Below are 24,050 nucleotides of genomic sequence, written 5' to 3' on the forward strand. Positions count from 1 at the left end.
TATTTCTGGCTTGCTGAAACCTTTTCAGTATTACAGTAACTCACAAGCCTCTACTTACTAGCATGTTTCAAATTTTATAAGACTGACAATTGTTAACAAAATTGTGAAGCAACTGGAACTCTCATACATTGCCAAAGAAAATAAAAAATGATACAACAATGCTGAAAAACGGAATGTCATTTTCTCGTCAAATTAAGCCTATCCTTAATATTGTTGTGTTTAGATGCTGTTGAGTTGGTTATAACTCAGAATGATGCTATGTTCAACAGAACAAAACACTGCAACTTAATATACAACCCACTCACCCACTCTTCAGAAACTCTGTACAGGGTTGCTGTAAGTCGGAACGGACTCAAAGGCACTTAAGAACAACAACAATTCTACTCTTAAGACATTTGGCCAAAAATGTTATACCATATGTCTCCACGGAGACTTTTCCTCAGATGATTTTCTCACTTTTATTTGTTATATCTAAACTCTGGAAGCAACCCACGTGTCCATGACATGGAAAGTGGAAAAACACAAAAATAAAATGTCTTTTAATAACTCAGTAGACAAACACACTCTGATATTGACCTAAAATTATTGAGGATAAGAAATAAAATTTGTATTATGCATACTACAAGCTACATAAACATAGCCTAACCTGTTTCTTACTGTAGTTAAGTGGCCAGTCAGAAAGCAAAGTGCTACTCTGGAAGCCCTGGGCAGTGAATTTCAGGCAATACATTAAAGTAGTAAGCCCTGGTTGTAGAGTGGTACAGGAAAGGGAGAGCTGGCAAATTGAACACTTGTGTTTAAAGTAGCAGCCAAGGCTGAGGCAAATTTCCCCATTCGTAATTCTGTCTGTGTCCATCTGCCAAGAAAAACTGAACAGCAGCAGTACCAGCTGTTCTTGTTGCTCCACAGATTGCAAGACATGTTTCCTGAATTAACATCTTACTAACGCTTACCCACTGAGTTTACACAAGACAGGAACTGAGTCAAGATGGGGTCTGGGAAGAAAAAAGTAGCAAGGAAGTCTGATCACAAATTAAGGAGCAGACAGCATGGAGCTGTCTTGTCTATATGTAGGACAAGCACCATGATTGGCTGGGAAATTAGTATAAGGTCAATTTGCAGAGGCAGGCAGAGAAGGCGGAGCAGATGTTTGAGAAGTGAAAATGGGGTTGTAAGACTTAGATGATTCAGCACTTTGCTTTCCCTATGTAAAAAAAGAGAGAAAATAAAAAGTAAAAGAGCTGAGCATTCCAAATGCCAACTAACAAGCTCAATGTACTGCATCCCCTTACACAGATGCTTGGAAGTTAGGGATGAAACTAATTATGTCAACAGTATGTATTGCCTTAGATATTAGAATGACAATTCTTCCCATCTTGCTAAGGAGTGTGCATTCTATCCCTAAAGTAAAATGAATCTCAATTATCTTGATAATTGTATCCCAAAGCCCATATTACTCTGGTTCCTGGAGCAAAACTGCTTTCCTATAACTTGTGTTTGTTCTAACAGGCTGGCATATTTCAATGTCACCTGCCCACCAAGATATTTAGCAAAGTTCTTTAGAGGGAAAATTTCCTTCAAAAAAAAAGAAAAGGAAAGCCATTTCTCTTCTTTTTATCCTCCTCTCCTTACTTGTCCTTTCCTTTTCCCATTTGCTTCTAATTTCCATCTCCTTCTCTAATAATCAATAGACTTCCACTAAACACATGTACATTAGACACACAATAAAATTTGGAATAATGCTTTTGCTGCCATAGGTGGCAATGCATTGGGGGTGCTTCCTTCCATTTGAAGAATGTGTTCATTTTAATATCTACATGAAGTAGGATGAAGATAAGTGTACATCATCCTATGTTATATAATTGGAGGGGCCCTGGAGAGGAGCAGAGTTGAATTTAGCCAACTTAGCTATTTTAAATAAGAATATAGAAGTTGAAAGTATTTGTTCTTATGAAAGTTACTTAGGGAAAAAAAAATATTTTTTTAATTTAGTTCACACTATTTATATCCATTATAAACGATTCAGAACTACATGTCTTTCTTCTGTGCATAGTCCAAAGGTGGATATTCCAATTGCCTGTTTAAAAACAAATTAAAGTTACTTTGAAGCATGGAAGAATATCTAAATGATGGCTAACTGCATTTTAATCATCCTACATATCTTAACACTTTTCACTCAAACATGCAAAAAATATGTGGATTTCAAATACATCACATTCATTTCTACCCTGGAAAATAAATAACTCACTTCATATAGACAAAGTAGAACCAAACCCACTGTCATTTAGTTGATTCCCAGGCATAGTGGTTGGCCCTGTAGGACAGAGTAGAATGTTTTCGATTCATTTTTTCTCTTCTTCATGAAGGCATTGGTTCATTAGTTTTAAAATATTTTACTGAAGTCTTGGTGTGTGGTGCTATGGGTTAATGTGCTGGACTGCAAAGTCAGTATGAACCACAAGGTCGGTTTCAAACTTACCAACTGCTCCTCAGAAACTCTGTAGAAGGTCACTATAGATTGAACTGACTCAAAGGCACTTAACAACAATACAGTGTTACCAGGACTCTTGGTGGGGTATTATTCAGTACTGGACTGTAAACTCCAAGGTCGATGGTTCAAACCAACCAGCTACTCCTTGGAAGCCCTACAAAGGGTTGAATGAGCCAGAACTGACTCAACAGCACTTAACAATAACAACAGTGTTACTAAAGGATTCAAAATACTTATATAGTATTCTACTTGAAAAAAATAATGTCATTTACAATAATTCACACCCAAAATAAATTTCACATGATATATGAGTATGAGAAACTTTTGAAAATTAACTTGATTCCACCCCTTTAAATAAGTGATAGAACATAGGTAGATTTGTAGTACATAATTAATTTATTATAATTATAGTTAATGTAGTGATATATCATATATTGTATTTAATAGAGTAAAATTGCTAAGAGTTTAATCTCTAACAATAGAGCTACAAAAATTTAAATCCTATTCTATGGCTTTCTGGAGTCCCGGTGTAGTGCTGTAGGATAAGCCCTAGAGTGCAATCTCAGTTTGAATCATAAGGTTGGTGGTTCAAACTCACCAACCACTTCTCAGAAACCCTATACAGGGTCACTATAAGTCAGAACAGACTATTGACCTGAACAACAACTGCTTTCTAGCAATGTAATCCTGAAATTATACAAACTCTGCATCAGTTTTCTCTTCAGTAAAATAGCGATAATAATAGAACCATAACTTTCATTGCGCTCTTATACAAAAACTGACACCAATCATTCTCCCACAGTCCTCTCTACTAAGCTAGATTCAATAAATTCATTGCAATGGCCACCCAGAATTCAGACTCACACACTCACAGTTCTGGAGTTTATTAGGATTGTTAACAGGTTACATTGCAGGATGAGAAAATGCTCTGATCACAGTTGTTCCAGTAGGGACAGCCTCTCCTCAGTGGTGTTCACAGGTAGGCCTCTCTATGGTCATCAATCCTTAGCCCTGACCTCTGCTCTGCTCAGCAATATTACAAAAATCTTTTAGGGCTACTGACAAATACCCAAAGGACACTACACTCTGCTATAAGTCTCTGCCAAAGGCACAAAGCTCTAACTTTGTGGGTCAGCTAACCAACTCCCTAACTAAGTACTTAGAGGAAGCCCACATCATTTGTGAGCCTCCTGGCCAAAGGCACGTAAAGTTCCTTGCTTCATGGACCAGGAAATCCACCATTCTGTCTTGTGCTCTGGATCTTGGTTCTAATGCTGCTGCTCCTCAGTTACTCCTCTGCTATTCCTCCTGTGTCTGTCACAGCTTTCTGTCTTTGGGATGAGAAATTTCAATGTGCAGGGATCTTGGGGTCAAAAAAACATGCTCCACCCCTGGCTCTTCTTTGATGGTAGTATGATTCCCCCTTCCTGATTCTGAGATGGCCCATTTTAAACCTATGTTAGAGTTTAAAGATTTTTGCAATCACAATTAACCCTGTAAACAATCATTTACAACCAAATTGTATCATCCTATCAGCATCTTCTTTTAAAAAGACTAATGCTAGAAGAGACATATTCACTATAATATATCTTACAAGTGGTAGGGGAAGTGACACGGGGGTTCCATGGAGTCGGTTCTGACTCATAGCCAACTGACTATGGGTTTCCAAGGCTGTAAATCATTACGGGAGCAGAAAGCCTCATCTTTCTCCCGCAGAAAGGCTGGTAGTCTCAAACTGCTGACCTTGAGGTTAGCAGCCCAACTCGTAGCCACTACACTACCAGAAGTCCACAAATAGCACTAGATAATATAAACAAAGCATTAACATAGAGAAAGAATGCCACTATCTATTTTTTGAATAAATACTACTGAGGGTCTATTGTATGCTAGACATCTTTCTAGTTGTCTGAGAGATAATGACGAACAAAGATTAAAGTAGCTTCCTTCATGATATTGCAGTCAAATGGAAAGATGGACAATAAACACTGCATGAAATATATATCTGTTTAGAAAAATGTGCTGCGTAAAGCAAGGTATGGTGTAAGGTCTAACTTAAGGTCCAATATTATGTACTGTCTTGACATCTGCAGAAATCAGGAGAGTCTCAAATGTCATATCCTTAATTACAAGTTCCCATTCCAACTCTGTTCCTATAGATAAAGTCTGCTGGCCAAAAAACCTTCTTCATCAGGGACCACGCAGAGTTCCTGCATATTCTTGAGTAGGAAGTTTTAGTTCTGCTGAATTATTTAAACAATTTTAACACAACTTCCCACAGAAATCAGGTGATACTTCACCCTCTTGGTACTACAAAGTCTGTTTCATGTAGTCTCTGATTGTTCTCTTTATTCCCCCATGAGGCCCGACATGACATTCAGTTCATCATTCCCTGTGCTTGGAGTAGTGTGACAACCTGCAATTAATTTCTTCTGCCCATTATTACTTGTTATGGACTTGGCTACCCCTTAACTTTAGAGCAAGAATTCTTCCCTGGCAAAAAGGGTAAATCTGACCCGACATAGGATTTACTCCATTGGTGAGGAGGAATGCTAATTCATAGTGTCCCTATGTAGGGTTTCCAGGACTGCAAGTCTTTGCAGGAACAGACAGCCTCATCTTTCTTCTAAGGAATGGCTGGTGAATTTGACTGCCTGTGGTAGCGTAGTGGTTATGAATCGGGCTGCGAACCGCAAGGTCAGCAGTTCGAAACTACCAGCTGTTCCATGGAAGGAAGATGAGGCTTTATGCTCCCGTAAAGATGTACAGCCTAGGAATGCCTGTACAGGGTCACTATGAGTCGGAACCGACTCCACGGCACACAGCCGCTACCACCACCACCTTTCAATTAGTGGTTCAGTGCTTATTTTACAGTGCCCCTAGGTGTCTGTAACTGGATAAATGTTGTTGTTGTTATGTGCCGTAGAGTCGGTTCCGACTCATAGCGACCCTGCACAGGGTTTCCGAGGCTGTTAGTCTTTACAGGAGCAGAACGTCTCAACGCCTCATCTTTCTCCCGCGGAACAGCTAATAGTTTCGACCTGCTGACCTTGCGGTTCGCAGCTCGATTCGTAACCACTACACTACCATAGGAGGTGATTAAAACAAGACAATAGGAAATATTGGTGTGGGAGTGCAACTATAGAGAGAGTAGCTACGTAAGTGCCATGGAAAAGGGGCATGTATGAGAACATCTGAAGGAAGTGAGAGAACAAACTGTGAAGTTATCTGGGGAAAGAGCATTCCAAGCAGAGATCAAATGGATCAATGCATCTGACGTAGATTGAAAAAAGCAGTAAGAGAGTTAGCTGAGGTGGGGGCTAGGAACAGAGGGGTGGTTTATTGAGTAAATTATGTAGGGCAATGGGTAGTAGCAATTTGCTGACTTAAACTATAAATGATATGGGAATCTATTGGAGGATTTTCAACTGATGGGTGATGTGATTTGACTTATAGTTTACTAACATTCTTGTCACTGAGAATAAACTAAAATGTTCTCCAATTATTATACCAAACCAAGATCTAACTACAGAATTACATAATTGTCTTTTTAAATTAAAAAGAGTAGCTTTTATACTTGTATTCATGTCACTCTCTGTTCAAAAACCCTCTAATAGCTTTTTTCATCACTCTGGGTCCTGGTGTGACACTATAGGATAAGCGCTGGACTGATAACCACAAGATGGGCAATTCAAACTCAGCAGTTGCTCCTTGGAAACCCTGTAAATTTTCACTATGAGTTAGAACCAACTTCATTGCACTTAACAACAACAACAGTTTCTATACCAGGAGAAGTCTTGGTGTGGTGCTGTAGGATAAACACAGGACTACTAACCACAAGATCAGCAGTTGAAACCTCCAGTTGCTCCTTGGTGGGTTTGAACTGGTGGGTTTGACCTTCTACAAGGTTGCTATGAGTTGGAACCAACTTGATGACACTTAGCAGCAACAACAGCTGCTTCATTTTGCTTGGGTCCACAATCAACACTCATGGAAGCAGCAGTCAAGAAATCTAATGCACTAGGCAAATCTACTACATGAAACCTCCCTAAAGTGTTATTAAGGAGCAAAGATAACTGTTTGGAGCTTCAGGTGTGCCTGACCCGTGCCATGGTATTTTCAATCACTTCATATGCATGTGAAAGTTGAACAACGAATAAGGAAGACCAAGGAAGAAGCAATGCATTTGAATTGTGGTTCTAGAGAATAATACTGACACTATCACAGAATGACAGAAAGCAAATAAATCTGTCTTGGAAGAAGTACAACTAGAATGCCCCGTAGAAGCCAGAATGGTGAGACTTCACACATTGGGCACGTTATCTTGAGGGGCCATTCCCAGAGAAGACATCACACTCAATAATGTGGAAGGTCAGGAACGAAAGAGGAAGATCCATAACAAAATGTATTTCCACAGTGGTAGCAGCAATGGACTCAAACATAAAAATTGTGATGATCGCACAAGACTGGGCAGTGTTTCATTTTGTTGTGCATAGCGTTGCTATGAGTCAGGACTAAATCGAATGCACCTAGCAAAAATGATCATTACAGAAAAGAAGTCCCTTACCTATTTTCACACAGATAGAATTTTATTTGTAACACATTTTGAAGCATTTAGACATGCAATCGGAAAAATGTTGGACTATGAAATGTATGCATTCTTTGTATTATTCAGATCCCAAAATGGAAAGGCATTCAGAGAAAATATTTCTTTACCCTGTGTTGAATACCCTGGGCAGTGTTTTTGAGGCTTTTTTTTGCTTTTTTTACTTTTTATCGGTAACATCCACAGCTAAGTGATAGCTCAAAATCCCTGTTCTTCCAGCTGACTAGCAGTAAATTTTCTAGAGAATGATGAGGACCAGTGTGGTGTTCCTGATGGAAGTCCACACCACAGTGGGTTAGTGCCCCTCCTGTTTCTCACATGAGCTAAATCACTGGGAATGCAGAGATGCCAAACAATCAGGCAGCAGCTTGTGTTGCTATCACTTAGCCTATGGAGCATTTAAACTTTCAAAAGAGAATTGTCTCAAGTCAGCTTTTGTTCTCTTAACATCAACTATACCCCAGCCCTCTCTATGCTTCATAAGGCTCCCAGCTTAGTGAATTCTACTTCCCCCTAAAGACCAGTGAGAATTGATGGAAAGGCAAGCACTTCAAAGTAACAAGATGTCTGGTGAATGTTCAGATCACTCCGGCTAACACTTCCTCGCCCTAGAAGAGTAGAAGCTGCAATCTTCTGAAAGCTTGCAGAATTACAGTGTTTCTCCCACCTGCTTTCCTGTTTCAATCAGAAACTTAAGTCAACCCAGAGGCACACTTCTTACACAATTGACATAAATAACTATCTGGGAAAAACAAAACAATAGAATTATTCACTCTTACAACTTTAGGGATACAACATCCATGTGAAAAAGTGGCACCAAATGCTGTCATTTCCAGGGTCTTAGAAATTTTGCAATGTTTCTGATTGCCTATGGTGTAATTATTAGGTAAGATTGGACTCCAAATTGTATTTTCTGAAGATAAAAGGACACATTTCTGATTCCTCTTGAACTTGTCTGTGCATGAATATTTCTCTATTTCTCAATTTCATCTAAGAGACTTGATAAAATTGCATCTCAACACATGAACTGTATGTAATCTTTGAGACCTCTTTCCATGGAGGGACAAATTAACTGGACCTGATGGAAATTTCTCTAGAGACTAGCAATACAGGAATTCAGCTGACCTCTTTTGCTCCATGGAATGAACATAGCTTATTTCATGTAAGCATAGTTTATATGTTTCAGGCAACTATATGTCAATATTTCCTTTCCAAAGGCACTAAATAAAGAGTTATTCTTATGCTACCTATAAATTATCATTTTTCTGAGATAAATTGACATGCTCAGACCAATCCAATAAGAAAACACAAGTGTTTTAATTGTGTGTTGTAATAATTAAAGTGGATCATAACATTTAAGATTAAATAATATCCCCAAATAAACTGCTGGCTTTAAACAATTTCTAATTTTATTAGTTAAATCAGTCATAAACAAATGAATTTATTTTTAATTCTCAGTTCTCCATCTCAAAAATCTTTCTACAAAATCTTCTTCCAATGTCTATTAAGCAAAATTAATTTTACACAGTAAATATTCTACCACAGCTAAATAATTTCAGTTTGTCTGCCAGGCACATACATGTTAATCAAAATCTATCTCACCTCTTCATTCTGAACGGGGTGGTACCTGATGTTTCTCTTTCCTCACTACCTCCTCAGGAAATCTCCTTTACCAAACCATCAAATCTACTTTTTTATTCTTAACATCAATTTTTGTACAAATTGTTGATATGGACTATTCCAAGACAAAATATATAACATTTTAATGTGATTATTTTAGTTTGGGAAAAACTGTTTGAACCACAAGGTCAGTGGTTCAAGCTCACCAGCCGCTTCTGGAGAACCCTATATAGGGTCGCTATGAATCAGTATTGAATTGATGGCACTTAACAAAAATAACATTTTAAAAAACATAGATAATCAAGCTTTCAGAATGATATGAGATAGTTATTTTTTTTTAATCATGTAATCAATAAATATGCAAAAAAGTGAATGCCCTCTTCCTAGCTTCACCTCTGTATTTTCATTGTTCCTACAATAGTCTTCTAGTTGCCACAGACATAGTTTTAGTCTTTTCCTCAGTCTATTTACTTCATCAGTGAACATATAATTTGCCTTCCTTTACTGTTCAAATAACAAGTTCTATTAGATAGAATTGTCCAGATTGGGGTTGAGATGCATAGTCATACGCATATTGGTGGTGGTGGTGTTATTTGGTGTGGCCAAGTCAGTTCTGACTCATAATGACTCTATGAACTACAGAACAAAGGAATGCCTGATACTGTGCCATCCTCACAATTGTTATTTTTAGCCCATGGTTGCTGCCACTGTGTCAGCATATCTCTTTGAAATGTTACAGCAGTTTTAGTTTCGAGAGTGTCGCAGCAGCTCTTGATCTGTAGACAAAGAAACCGAGGCCACTCAGAGAGCTTAAGTAGAGTTTCAAATTTTATTAAGACAGCTGGCTCAGAGGAGCTAGCTTCTCCAGATTCTGAACCCCAAATACAGGGCAGTACAGACTTATATGGGGTCAGAATCGGGGAGGGAATAGGTTGCAGACCTGTTTGAAAACAGGAAGGAAACCAGAGGATTGGTCCCACTTAGTAACCTGATTAACATTCTAGTTTGACTCCTGGGCTAAGAGGATTGGTCCCACTCAATAACCTGATTAACATTTTAGCTTGTCTCCTTGAAGGAGAGGACAGTGAATGTTTTTACCTTTTCCTGTTCAGAAGATCTTTTTTTTCATGTATCCTCCACTTGACCAAGCATGATGTCCTTCTACAGGGACTAGACTTTCCTGACTATATGTACAAGGCATGAGAGATGAAGTCTTGTCCTCATTCTAAAGAGTATTCTGGCTTTAACTCTTCCAAAGTAGATTTTATTGTTCTTTTGAAAGTCTATGGTAAGCTCAGTATTATTCACCAACACCATTATTTAAATGCAGTGATTCTTCTATGGTCTTCCTTATTCATCGTCCAATTTTCACATGCATATGGGACAATTGAAAATACCATTACATAATAACCACATATCTGCCAATGTGGAATAGGGGTTGCCCAGTTTTATCTTAAGAAATCTTAAACCTATAATTACATCATGAGCATTTCAGAACTAAAGAAGGCCTCAAATATCATTTAACTACTTAAGCTAGGTTTTCTAGAATCACATAGATATATATAAAGAAGTTTATTATCAAGGAAATGGCTTACAATTGTAGAGTCCCCACCAGGAAGAGTGAGAGAGAACCACACCCCTAAGGAAACATCCCTTCAATTGACTAGTTGCTCATAGCTACTCATCATAGAGTTAATTATGCCTGCATTAGTTTTCATCATCATGGGAATAACTATATCTCAACTGCCAAGTCATTGGGAATCCTGGCCCAGTCAAGTTGACAGAAAACCTTAACAATTACCATCCACCCTTGTCAATTTGACACCTATGAACTACATATATATTCTCAAAATTAAGAATATTGTACAGTCATACTTGCGCCTAATATGATATAATGAAAACACACACAACCAAATACACACTGGCCTCATTGGCACCTTCTATGCCACAAATGAACAATGATATTTGATGCACACATGTAAATCAAAATGAAACAAAAAATATATATTTATTTAAGTGTCCAAAAGGCACATTCTGCAAGCCAGGCTCCTGCCCATAGTCACAAAGCCTTAGTCAGTGGGTCTAGAATCCATAGCTGCTCTGTCTTTCCAGGCCACCACCTCTGCCACTGCCTCTGCTGTCACCACTTTTCCAGGCATGGGTCCCAAACCTGACTCATGCTCTTCCTTCTTGATGGTCCTGGGATCACCTAGCCCTGAAATGAAAGATTCACTATTCCCTACTTTAGTTACACTTCTACAATTACAGGTTTGACAATCACAATTAATCCTAATAGCAATTACTCACAATTGAAATCATAAAATCTTATCAGCATTATCACCCTTTCACCAGAGCTACTTAGAAAGTAGAAAAACTTGTCAGCGGGGAGTCTCTTTTATCTCCTCATTCTAAAACAAAGCACATCCATGAAAGCTTGCAAACTAGCCACTTCATGCCTTTATGTTTTTGTTGTTGTTATGTGCCGTCAAGTCGGTTCCTACTCATAGTGACCCTGTACAGGGTTTCCGAGGCTGTAAATCTTTACGGGAGCAGAAAGCCTCATCTTTCTCCCAAGGAACAGCTGGTAGTTTCAAACTGCTGACTTTGCCGTTCACAGCCCAATTTGTAACCATCACACTACCAGAGCTCCTTTCATGCCTTTATAGCCCACCATTTTTTATAGCTAATATCTAAATTGCCTGGCACTGTGTGCTAATGCAACAGACTGCAAAGTCATTTGAACTGCAAGGCTGATGGTTCAAGTTCACCAGCTGCTCCTTGGAAACCCTACACAGGGTCACTCACTATGGGTCAGAATTGACTCGACGGCACTTCACAACATCAACCTGGTACACTATGTTCCTTTATATGAAGAATCTTCCATTATGGTTGGAATTTTTAGCAACTTTTAAACAAAAGTCTAGCCTCATCAAATTGTAAAAATTCACACTTGCTCACAGTATCAAACATCCTTATCTTCATTTCATCAGCTCAACCCTAGGCATCCAAGTTAGGTCAAATGGGTACCAGCTGCAAGTTTAGGAGTTCACACATATCTCCCTGCACTTCAAACCAGCTTTCCCCTCACTCTTAGCCCCAGCCTCCAAGGGCTAGGTCAGTGCCCATGGGCTCAGAAGTTCACACAACTCCCTAAACTTCAGACCAGTCAGTCCTTCCACTTTTCTCTCATATTTAGTTCAACAGGTGTCACTGGATCTCAGCAAGCTCAGTGGTGTGTTCATTGCTATATTCCCCCAATCCTACTCACAAGTAGAACCAGGTGGTCACTAGCAAACATGCTGCTCATTGGTTCCTTACGACTTTCAGTCCGAGAAAGGAATTTTCTCTGATGGGTTTTTCTGGCCTTCATGCCTCCGAGGCAAGCAACTTGCTTGAATCTCAGAAAACAAAATGCCTCCTTTTTTTCCTGCTTTCTTTCAATCATGAATCTTCTGAAATTCTGGATTGGTTGCATGTCTTTTCAAATGCAAATGTTCCAACTCTGAAGGTTCTGAGTAAAGCTCAGGATTCCACCAAAGGCCCTAATATTCTACAAAGTCTTTAAGCAAAATTCCTATTTCTTTCTAACACCTCTTTTAGCAATACTTGATTAGAATTCTATTCTAATCTGAAGGCGGGCTTATAAACTCTCTGTAATCATAATCATAATTCCCAATATTCGTTTCTATAGCACATATATGTCTATTTAACAATAAAAGGCAGGACAACCTAATTCACAAGGCAGTCAAACAGATAACCACTCAAGTTCAATCTTTTCTTCTCCCCTAGACTAGCCCCATTCATATGCATATGACCTTGGTCTCAGGCATGGTGGATCCAGTAGACCTGGCCCCCTATCAGCCATCTAGTTCAACAAGCATGACTTCTACTTTAGGCAACACCAGAAGCAGCTGCTCTCCCCTCTGCTAAAACATTGTATCCCCTACATTACTTTCAATAACTGTTGTTGTTAGGTGCCACGGAGTCGGTACTAACCCATAGTGACCCTATGCATAACAGAATGAAGCATTGCCCCATCCTGGGCCAACCTCACAATTGTTGTCACACTTGTTCCCATCGATGCTGCAACTTGGCCAATCCATCTCGTTGGGGGTCTTCCTCCTTTTCTCTGATCCTCCACCTTATCAAACGTGATATCCTTCTCCAGCGACTGCTCCCTCCTGACAATATGTCTGAAGTATGAAAGACGAAGTTTGGCTATTCTTCTAAAACAGATCTGTTGGTTCTTTTAGCAGTCTGTGGCACTTTCAATATTCTCCTTCAACACCATAACTCAAAAGCATCAATTCTTCTACTGTCTTCCTTATTCACTGTCCAGCTTTCACATGTATATGAGGTTATTGAAAATACCATGTCTTGGGTCAGGCACACCTTAGTCCTCAAGCTGAGTCAGTATAGGTAACAAATTCCAAACTAACCATCTGAAAATCAAGTTTCACTTCCCATGTCCCTTGGTTCTTTCTCTTACAAAACCTCATGCTTCCATGGGTCTGGAGTCATTACAATGAAACCCACTTCTGACACCAACTGCAAAAACCATGTGGGGACCTTGTCTGACTTTCTCTGACTTTACAAGAGATAAAGATAATCAAACTCAAAGTAAGCCCAAGGCAGATTTCTGTGAAGTGGAGGTCTGACATACCTCCACCCTATATTAATGTCTTTAAAATTAGTCAGACATGAGTATCAGTTTAGAAAACTCATCCTTGTGATTTTGTTTCTCTAGAACCCCACTCTTTCAGTACCACATGTCTTAGGCTGGGCTTTCTAGAGAAGCAATGCCAGTGAAACATACATATGTATATATATATAAAGAAGTTTATTATCAAGGAAATAGCTTATAATTGCAGAATGCCAGATCTTCAACAGAAGACAGAGAGCCTTCTCCACATATCCATTATATTGGGAACAGGTCACACCTCCCCAAGGAAGCATCCCTTCAGCTGATTGGCTGCTCATAGCCACTCACCATAGAGTTAATTATGCCTGTATTAGATTTCATCACCATGGGGATAACCACATCTCACAGTGGATAACCACAGTGGATACCAAACCACTGGGAATCCTCGCCTAGTCAAGTTGACACAAAACTATAACTATTACAACTACTGATTTTATTTTTATTCATTTGCATTGTTCTTGACTATGACTGTGAGTCAGTCTAACTATTAGTCAAAGAAAAGCCCCGTATATTTAGTTATTGTTCTTGTCCTTTCTACTTTCCTTCCTACTCTGTCTCTTTTTAATAATACCCCCACATATGTGCCATTGAGTATCTATGTCTCTCTGAAAATACAATAAATTGTATGAATTGTTAGTTTGCACAAGTTTATAGGTTTGTGATCTTTTCAGTCTTATTTTATTTCTTGTTTTTCTTTTCATTCAATACTATGTAAGATAGAAGAATGTTACTTTAAATATATCATAAATTGATTCTAGCATGGAATAGCGTTCCATGGTATATATCAGCACATTTTAGTATTTATTACCCTAATGACAAATAATTAAATTGTTTCAATCTGTCAGTTGTAATAAATATGCAAATAATGGTTACTCAAATAATGTAATTTGAGGAACAATATTTATAAAGTGACTATTTTTTAAAGATGTGAACTGGGTTTAGGGGAACCACAAGGAATATTTTAGTGACCAGGGGTTAGAAGCAGCAGAAATCCTTCAGCTTCTAAGTTCAAAGAGATATGTGCAGAGTTTTGGTTAGGTGATGTCAAGTTAAATGCAATGGAACACGTCCCAGAACTGAGCCATCCACAAAATCATTTCTATATCTGATCCAATTGTTGCAGCCACTGTGTCAATGCATTTCTTTGAGGATCTGTCTTGTGCTGATCCTCTCTATTTTATGAAGTGTGATTTTTTTTTTTTTTTTTTTACAGTAAATGGTCGTTCCTGATAACATGTCTAGAAGACTGGTTCAAAAACAGCATGGAGGCCATGTCTGACTTCCTCTGGCTTCACAAGGGGAAAGGAAAATTAAAGTCAAAATCAGTCCAAGGTTGATTTCTATGAGGCAGGGATCATATATGTCTACAACCATTTTTATCCTATTCTCTCACCATTCATCCTCCTAAGTATCATACAGCATATTTAATTCTCGGCTGAGTTCAATAATCTATTACAATGGCCACAATGAACTCGGACAATCCTCAAGATTATGGAGTGCATTAGGGAAGTAAACAGGGTACAATTCAGAGTCCAAGACAACTCAGATTGCAGCAGTTCTCTAGTGAGAATACCTCATCTCTGGCATGCTGCTGGCATGCCTACCTCTTGATTTCAACTTCTCAATAATATGACCTCTTTTTTCATCTGTCTGCTAGGCCAAGTGTTATAAAACTCATTTAGCCAATCTGTGAATGCACGAAGGGTGCATTCTGCAAGCCATCCTCCTGCCCACAGGCACTCAGCTTTACTTGGTCCAGGGGCTAAGAAGTTCAAAGGAATCTCTCCAAGCCACCACTTCTGCCACTGCTGCATCTCACACTTGCTCATGGCTCTTCTTTCTTGATGGTCCTAGGATCATCTGGCCCTGATTCTGAGATAACTCCTTTTAAACATAGCAGGATGGCAAACCTAGCCAATTCCAGTGTTAGAGTCACCTTATTTGCATGTTCTCAGTCAATCATGTGTTGGGAGTCACAAAGGCTATGTCTAGAAGAGACATACACATAAATTCATTGTACCACAACTTACCATCCCCACTCTAAGGAGTATTCTTTCATGACATGTTTGTTTCTTCTTCTGCTAGTTCATGATATATTTAGTATTCTTCAACAACACCATAACTCAAAGTCATCAATTCACCTATAGTATTCCTTATTCACTTACCAAATTTCACATGCATATGAGGTGATTGAAAATCTCAAGGCATGGATCAGGCACACTTTAGTCTTCAAAGTAACATTTTGGCTTTTTAACACTTTAAAGTGTTTTTTTGCAGCAGATTTAGCCAATGCAATATGTCATGGGCTTTAAGTGTGAATCCAAATAAAATGAAATTCTTGTCAACTTCAGTCTTTTCTCTGTGTGTCGTGATGTTGCTTACTGGTCCAGTTCTGAGAAGTTTTGTTTTCTTTATATTGATGTGTGAATCGTATTGAAGGCTGTAGTCTTTGTTCTTCACCAGGAAGTACTCAAAGTCCTTTTCACTTTCTGCAAGCAAGGTTGTGTCATCTACGTATTGCAGGTTGTTATTGAGCCTTCCTTCAGTTCTGACACCACTATCATATCACTCAGTTCTCAAGTTATTCACTCAGCATACAGAATAACTGAGTACGATGGTGAAATGATGAATCCTGAAGCATACCTTTCCTGGTTTTAAACTACTCAGTATGCCCTAGTTCTCTTTAAACGACTTCCTCTTATTCTATGTATAGGCTCTGCGTGAACACAAGTAAGTGCTCTAAAATTTCCATTCTTTATATTATTATCCATAATTTGTTATGATCCATGCAGTCAAATCCCTTGCTTAGTCAATAAAGCATAATTAAACATCTTTATGGTATTCTTTACTTTCAGTCCAGATCCTTCTGACATCAGAAATGGTATACATGTTCTACATCCACTTCTGAATCCATCTTGAATTTCTGGCAGTCCATTGTCAATATACTATTTTGAACATCTTTGGATTAACTTCAATATAGCAAATGATATTATTTGATAATCACTGTGTTCACCTGGATCATCTTTTTTTTTTTTTTTGGAATGGGAATAAATATGGATCTCTTTCAATAGATTGGCCTGGTTGATAGCTGAATTCCAAATTTACTGGTATGGATGAATTAGTGCCTTTAAAGCTGTGTCTGTTAGTTTAAACACTTCAGCTGGAATTCCTTAGATTCCTGGAGCCTTGTTTTTTCCAATAGCTCCAGTGCAGATTGAACTTCTTCATTAAATACCACTGATTCTTGATCTTAAGTTACATCCTGAATGGATGAATGTCAACAAATCATTTTTGGTACCATGGTTCTATATTCCGTAGATCTTTTTGTGATGATTCCTGCATTGTTAAATATTTTGCTACATAGAATCCTTCAGTATTGAAACTTGAGGCTGATTTTTTTCTTCAATTTTTTTAGCTTCAGAAGTGTCCAGTATGTTCCTCTTCAGGTCTTTCCATATTTCATTACAGTACATTACTTTGTGTCATCAAGCACCCTTTGAAATCTTCTGTTAGGCATGTTTACTTCTTCATTTCTTCCTATTACATTAGCTATTCTACATTCAAGATCAAGTTTCAGAGTCTTTCTGATTTCTAATTTGGTCTTTGCTTTCCTTCCTGTCACTTTAATGACCTTTTGCTTTCTTTGTATATGATGTCCTTAATATCATCCCACAATTTATTGGGTCTTCTCTCACTATTATCCAATGCATTAATCTATTCTTGAAATGGTCCCTAAATTCAGGTAGGATATACTCAAAGCTGTATCTTGGCTCTCTTAAACTTGTTTTCATTTTATTCAACTTTGACTTAAACTTGCATTAACAATGAATGGTCTAATCCACAATTGGCCCTGGTCTTATTCTGACTGATGATATTGAACTTCTCCATCATCCCTTTCCACAGATGTAGCAAATTTGATTTCTGTTTGTTCCTTCTTTGTTTCCAACGTCTACATTCCAATCACCAGTAGCTATCAATGTATCTAGATTGCATGTGTTATCAATATAAGGCTGAAGAATAAGGTAAACATATTCAATCTAATCATCTTTGACATTAATAGTTGGTGCATAAATTTGAATAATAATAGTGTTAACAGATCTTCTTTGTAATCATATGGATATTATCTTGCCACTGACAGTCCAGGATCTTGAAATGTTCTTATTGATGATAAATGTGATACCATATGTGATAATTAAGGTTTTGTGTCAACTTGATTCCCAGTCTTTTGGCAGTTGAGATATGGTTATCCTCCAGGAGAAAACTAATACAAGTATATTTAACTCTGTGATGATTTGCTGTGAGCAGCCAATCAATTGAAAGGAGGTTTCTTTGGGGGTGTGACCTACTCCCAATATAATGGACATGCAGGAAAACTTGTGGTCTCTTTTCCTCTAAGGGCCTTTGTTGTTGTTAAGTGCTGTCAAGTTGGTTCAACCCATAACAACCTTCTATAGGGTTTCCAAGGAGCAGCTGGTGAGCTTGAACTGACGACCTTGCAGTTCAAATGGCTTTGCAGTCTGGCGCATTAACACAGTGCCACACCAGGACTCCTTTAGGGACCTGGAACTCCATAATTGTGAGCCATTTCCCTGATATAAACGTCTTTCTATATACACATATAAGGAGCTCTGGTAGCGTAGTGGTTACGAATCGGGCTGCGAACCTTAAGGTCAGCAGTTCGAAACTACCAGCCGCTTCGTGGTAGAAAGGTGAGGCTTTCTACTCCCGTAAAGATTTACACCCTCGGAAACCCTGTACAGGGTCGCTATGGGTCGGAACCGACTCGATGGCCCTTAACAACAACAACATATACACATATAAGCTTTACAAGTATTACTTCTCTAGAGAACTCAGCGTAAGAAATCATTCCTCTTGTCATTTTAATTCCAGTACAGCAATTCCAGTACAATCATTAAAAATGACCCAGACCTGTCCATTCCAACTCACCAACGTCTATTGTATCAAACTTCATGCATTCCATTTCATTTATAATGGCTTCCAATTTTCCTAGATTCGTATTTCGGACATTCCATGTTCCAACTGTTTCTTCTCATTTTGAGTCATGTCTCATTAACAAATGACAGTACTGAAAGCTATGCTCCATCCATATCATTAAAGTCAACTTTACTTTACGGAGGCACCTCTTTCTGTGTCATATTTTAAACTGTTTTCAACATGAGTGCATCTTCTTCCAACAGTATATCAAACAATGTTCTACTGCTTGTTGTTGTTATGTGCCGTGGAGTCGGTTCCGACCCATAGCGACCCTGCACAGGGTTTCCGAGGCTGTAAATCTTTACGGGAACAGAAAACCTCATCTTTCTCCCACAGAGCAGCTGGTAGTTTCGAACTGCTGACCTTGTGGTTCACAGCCCGATTCGTAAACACTACGCTATAAGGTATTCATTGAGCAGATTCTTAGAAGTAGGTCTACAGGTCCTTCTGCCTAGTGTACCTTAGTCTGGATGCTCATCTGAAACCTGAAAACAATGCGTGACCCTGCTGATAAATTAAATACCAATGGCGTAACTTATGGTATCATGTTGTTGTTGTTGTTCTGGGCCATGGAGTCGGTTCTGACCAATAGTGACCCTGTACAGTGTTTCTGAGGCTGTAAATCTTGGCAGAAGTAGAAAGCCTCATCTTGGTCCTGCAGAACAGCTGGTTGAATAAGATTGAATAAGTGTGATAAAAAAGTACAACCCTGGCACACATGTTTCCTGATTATAAACCATCAAGTATCCCCTTATTCTGTTTAAGCAATTGCCTCTTGGTCTATGGATTGATTCCTCCTGAGCACGGTTAAGTGTTCTGGAATACTCCTCATCCATAGTGTTGTCCATAGGTTATTATTATCCATACAGACAAAAGCCTTTGCATAGTTAATAAAGCAAAGGTAAATATCTTTCTGGTATTCTCTGCTTTCAGTCAAGATCCATCTGAAGTCCACATCCTCATCTGAATCTGGTTGAACCTCTGGAAGTTCCCTGTCAATGTACTATTGCAGTCATTTTTGAATGATCTTCATCAAAAGATTACTTGCATCTGATATTAATGATACTGTCTTATAATTTACCCATTCCGTTGGGTTACCTGTCTTTTGAATGGGCATAAATATGAATCTCTTCCAATCAGCTGGTCAGGTAGTTGTCTTCTAAAATTCTTGGCATAGATGAGAGATCAATTCCCAGAACATTGTTCTTTGTCAATTTCTTAAATGCACATTCTACTTCCTCCTTTAGTACAATTGACTCTTGATCATATACTACCTCTGGAGATGGTTAAACATTGACCATTTCCTTTTTGTTCCATGACTGGATATTCATTCCCCCTTCTTTTGATGTTTTCTGTATCATTCAATATTTTGGCCAAAGAGTCCTTCACTACTGCAAGTTGAGGCTTAAATTTTTCATTAGTTCTTTAGCTTGAGAAATGCTGAGCATGTTCTTCCCCTTTCTAACTCCAGAGTTTTGCAATTTTCATTATAATATTTGACTTTTTCTTCTCAAGCTGCCCTTTCAAATTTCCTGTTCAGCTCTTTTGCTTCCTCATTCTTCCATTTACTTTACCATCTCTATGCTGGAGCTCTGGTAACGTAGTGGTTATGAATCGGGCTGTGAACCGCAAGGTCAGCAGTTCGAAACTACCAGCTGTTCCGCGGGAGAAAGATGAAGCTTTCTGCTCCCGTAAAGATTTACAGCCTTGGAAACCCTGTACAGGATCTCTATGAGTCGGAACCGACTCCACGGCACATGACAACAACAACAAAATGCTGGTAAGCAAGTTTTAGTCACTAGCAACTAATATTCCTAGTAGCTGATTCTTTAATTCAGATGAGTATCCACTGTTATTATTCTCTTTTGTCACTCACATCTATTTGCATCTCTTAGTGATATCGCTCCATGTTAGGCAACTTCTCTAAGATTAACTGCTGTAGTTTGAACTTGAGATCATAACACAGTGAAACCAACACAATGGCATTTAACAACAGCAACAACAACCTTCATCAGCACCTCTCCTGATATATGTAGGTTATTGATTGCTGTGAGCAAGACCCTTATCACTGAGAAATCATCTACAAAACCAAACCAAGCCAGAGTCATAGTAGCTCACAGGGCACAGTAGAGCTACTCCCTCTGGGTTTCAAGGCTATAAATATTTACAGTTGCTAACTGCCACATCTTTCTCCCACAGAGTGGCTTGTGGGTTTGAACCTCCAACACTCTCATTATCAGCCAAGAGCTCTATCCACTATGCCATCAGGGCGCTATATTCATCTCAGATAATGGCTATCCCATTTGTCTGTTGTTCTGGTATGGCGCTGTAGGATAAACACTCAACCGCTAGGTGGATTGAACCACAAGGTCAGCGGTTCAAAGTCACCAGCCACTCCTTGGAAATCCTATACAGGATTGCTATGAGTCGGAACTAACTCAAGGGCACTTAGCATCAGCAACAGGAATCCTGGTGTGGTGCTGTGGGGTTAATGCGCTGGACTGCAAAGACAGTTTGAACCACAAGGTCAGTAGTTCAAGCTCACCAGCTGCTCCTCAGAAACCCTATACATGGTCACTATGCATCAGAACCAACTCCAAGGCACTAAACATAACATAACATTGTCCACTAAAACTAAAATATCATTGATGTTTGAATAGATCACTTAAGTACATACCTCTGGATCTTTATTGTACAGCATCAATCCTGCTTATTCATGATGACCTAAGTTAATTACATCTACCAATATAATTCAATCTCCTGTCAGTTGTTCATGTGGCACAGAACCTGAAGTAAATGGGTAGCAGCTATATTTTAAAGTTTAATGAGACTTATACTGGGCCCCTTAATACAGTGTTTCCCTTTTAGGTCCTATAGACTTACAGAGTCTAAAGTCATGAGAATAAGAATAACAGATTCCCCAAGGAAGTTACTGAAAATATGAAAATCCATTTCTAACTTCAACTGTTGGTCTTCCAATTCATGTAGTTTATCTACCTGTTACACAGACCTAAAAATATTTATTGATCTAGGATACAGTATTATTGAAAAGTCTTTATTTTAACCTGGCATATCAACTACAACTATAAGAGGCCATACCCCCATTTTATAAGACTAGTGACTTCTGAGAGGTGTGGTTTGTAATAGAATCACCAAGTCCGATAATCATGTGCACACTCTGCACTCTTAGGGTCTCTTGGAACAAAGCAGTGTTACAAGTGATCTCATTTTGGTAAAACAAATTATCTGTAAGTCTTCTGATAATGAAGCTAGCTAAGACATTTCAAATAAGAAAAACAGCCTTATTTGAAGACTACGTTATCAGTTCAGTCAAAATGAATCACTGAGCTTTTCCAAGATGGAGGAAATCCAATGTAATCATCTTGCTTGATCTCTTCATAGATAATACTGGATTGGAGTCTGTGGTTGGTCTCCATCACTGAAACATTCATGAGTTTAGGTAATGTAGTGGTTTACGAATTGAACTGTTAACCACAATGTCAGAGTTCAAATCTACCAGCCGCTCTGTGATAAAAAGATGAGGCTTTCAGTTCCCGTAAATATTTATAGCCTTAGAAACCTTATACAGGGTTGCTATGAGTTGGTACAAACTCTACAGCACACCAACAACAACAACACTGAAATTTTAGCAGCTACTGTAGCTAAATTAACATTGATGAATGGAGCTCATATAGTTTTATCTATAGAAATCCTTTCTTCTTGACACTGTGATTCTTTGTTCATATAATCATTGTACAAACATGACAGTGGCTGATGAGAGTCTGGCTAACATCAGCTGGCCAAGTCATTCTGTCTACATGGTTGATTAGTATCTTTCTCTGGTGGGTGTCTGATGATAGATATCAATAAGTAATACAGACTCTTTACTCTTTAAATTAACTCTCATATATATGTTGTTGTTGTTAGGTGCCATCAAGTTGGTACCAACTCATAGTGACCTCATGCATAGTAGAATGAAACACTGCCCGATCCTGGGCCAACCTCACTATCGTTGCTATGTTTGAGTCCATCGATGCTGCAACTTTGCAAATCCATATCACTGGGGTCTTCCTCTTTTCTTCTGACCCTGAACCCTACCAAACATGATATCCTTCTCCAGAGACTGGGCCCTCCTGACAATATGTCCAAAGTATGAGACACGACGTTTGGCCATCCTGGTCTCCAAGGAGCACTCTGGCTGCACTTCTTCCAACACAGGTCTGTTGGTTCTTTTGGCAGCCCGTGGCACTTTCAATATTCTTCTCCAACACCATAACGCAAAAGCATCAATTCTTCTACGGTCTTCCTTATTCACTGTTCAGTTTTCACATGCATATGAGTTTATTGAAAATATCATGGCTTGGGTCAGGCGCACCTTAGTTTTCAAGCTGACACCTTTGCTCTTCAATATAGCTACACACCTCTTCTTTTCATCTTAATCCATCAAGGCCTTCTCCATCTAAGCCATTTACTTAATTATGGTTGCCAAGAGGGAAGTTGGGAGTAGGTTCTGGAGAGTAGAATCAGGGTGCCCCAGTTTAATTGAAGCCACTTCATGATCTTCAGGCAAAGGGATTCACTATCTTCTAACAATGGGGGTTGGTTAATTCTAAAGGCATAATGGATTCAGAAAATATTGAAATAAAATTGCATAACACAATCTACCCAAATATCCCTCAGACTCATACTCTTTCCCATTTATATTCCTGGTTTTGGTTTGGCGTGCTTTCTAAGGCTAAGAATGCAACCTTCTCAGAAGTTCAATTCGTTTTATAATTACATCCTGACCCTAGTATTTTGCTCTCTTTTTCCTACAGTTTTAGAAACCTCAGGATTCCTTAAATGCTGCCATTTTTCCCATTAAATATTTCCCCATTTTATCTTGAAAGGATGAATAGTCATCCTGAGCCTGTCTTTATCTCTCTTTAATGAATCAAGATAATTTAGCAAAAGCTATTTTTTAAAGCATTCCTCTTAGTCCTTTTTGGTAGAAGAAATATTGACCTTCCAGTGGCACCCCATCCTCCATTATGCCATCCAAGTTCGCCACCAGTGACAATTTTAACAATTGTAATATTAGAGGATACCAGGGGCTATATACATCCCACAAACTACCAGCATTAGGATTCTGATTGCTAGCCATCTGGAATTGATTACAACTCTGAAATCACATTTTGGAATCATCCTCTGAGCAAGAAAGATGTGGTAGATTGCTTCCATAAAGATTTCTATTGGAAACCTTGGGGGGCAGGTCTACTCTGACCTACAGAGAGTTGCTATGAATAGGAATCCACTCAGCAGTTGTAGGGCTCTGTGGAGGGAAGAAGGAAGTCTTAGGTTGGATTTCTAGCAAACAGAATTTAAGAGAGAAACTTTCAGAGATTTGTTAAGGAGTTCTTTCTATGTTGTTGTTGTCAGGTGCCATCGAGTCGGAACTGACTCATAGCGATCCCATGCACAGCAGAATGAAACATTGTCTGATCCTGGGCCAATTCCACCACTGCTGCCACACTTGACGCCATCAATGATGCCACCTGGCCGATCCATCTCATTGGGGGTCTTCCTCTTTTTCTCTGACCCTCCATCTTACCCAGCATGACATCCTTCTCCAGCGACTGTTCCCTCCTGACAATATGTCC

Source organism: Chrysochloris asiatica, unplaced genomic scaffold (genome assembly GCF_000296735.1).
Source record: "Chrysochloris asiatica unplaced genomic scaffold, ChrAsi1.0 scaffold00068, whole genome shotgun sequence".
NCBI lineage: Eukaryota > Metazoa > Chordata > Mammalia > Afrosoricida > Chrysochloridae > Chrysochloris > Chrysochloris asiatica.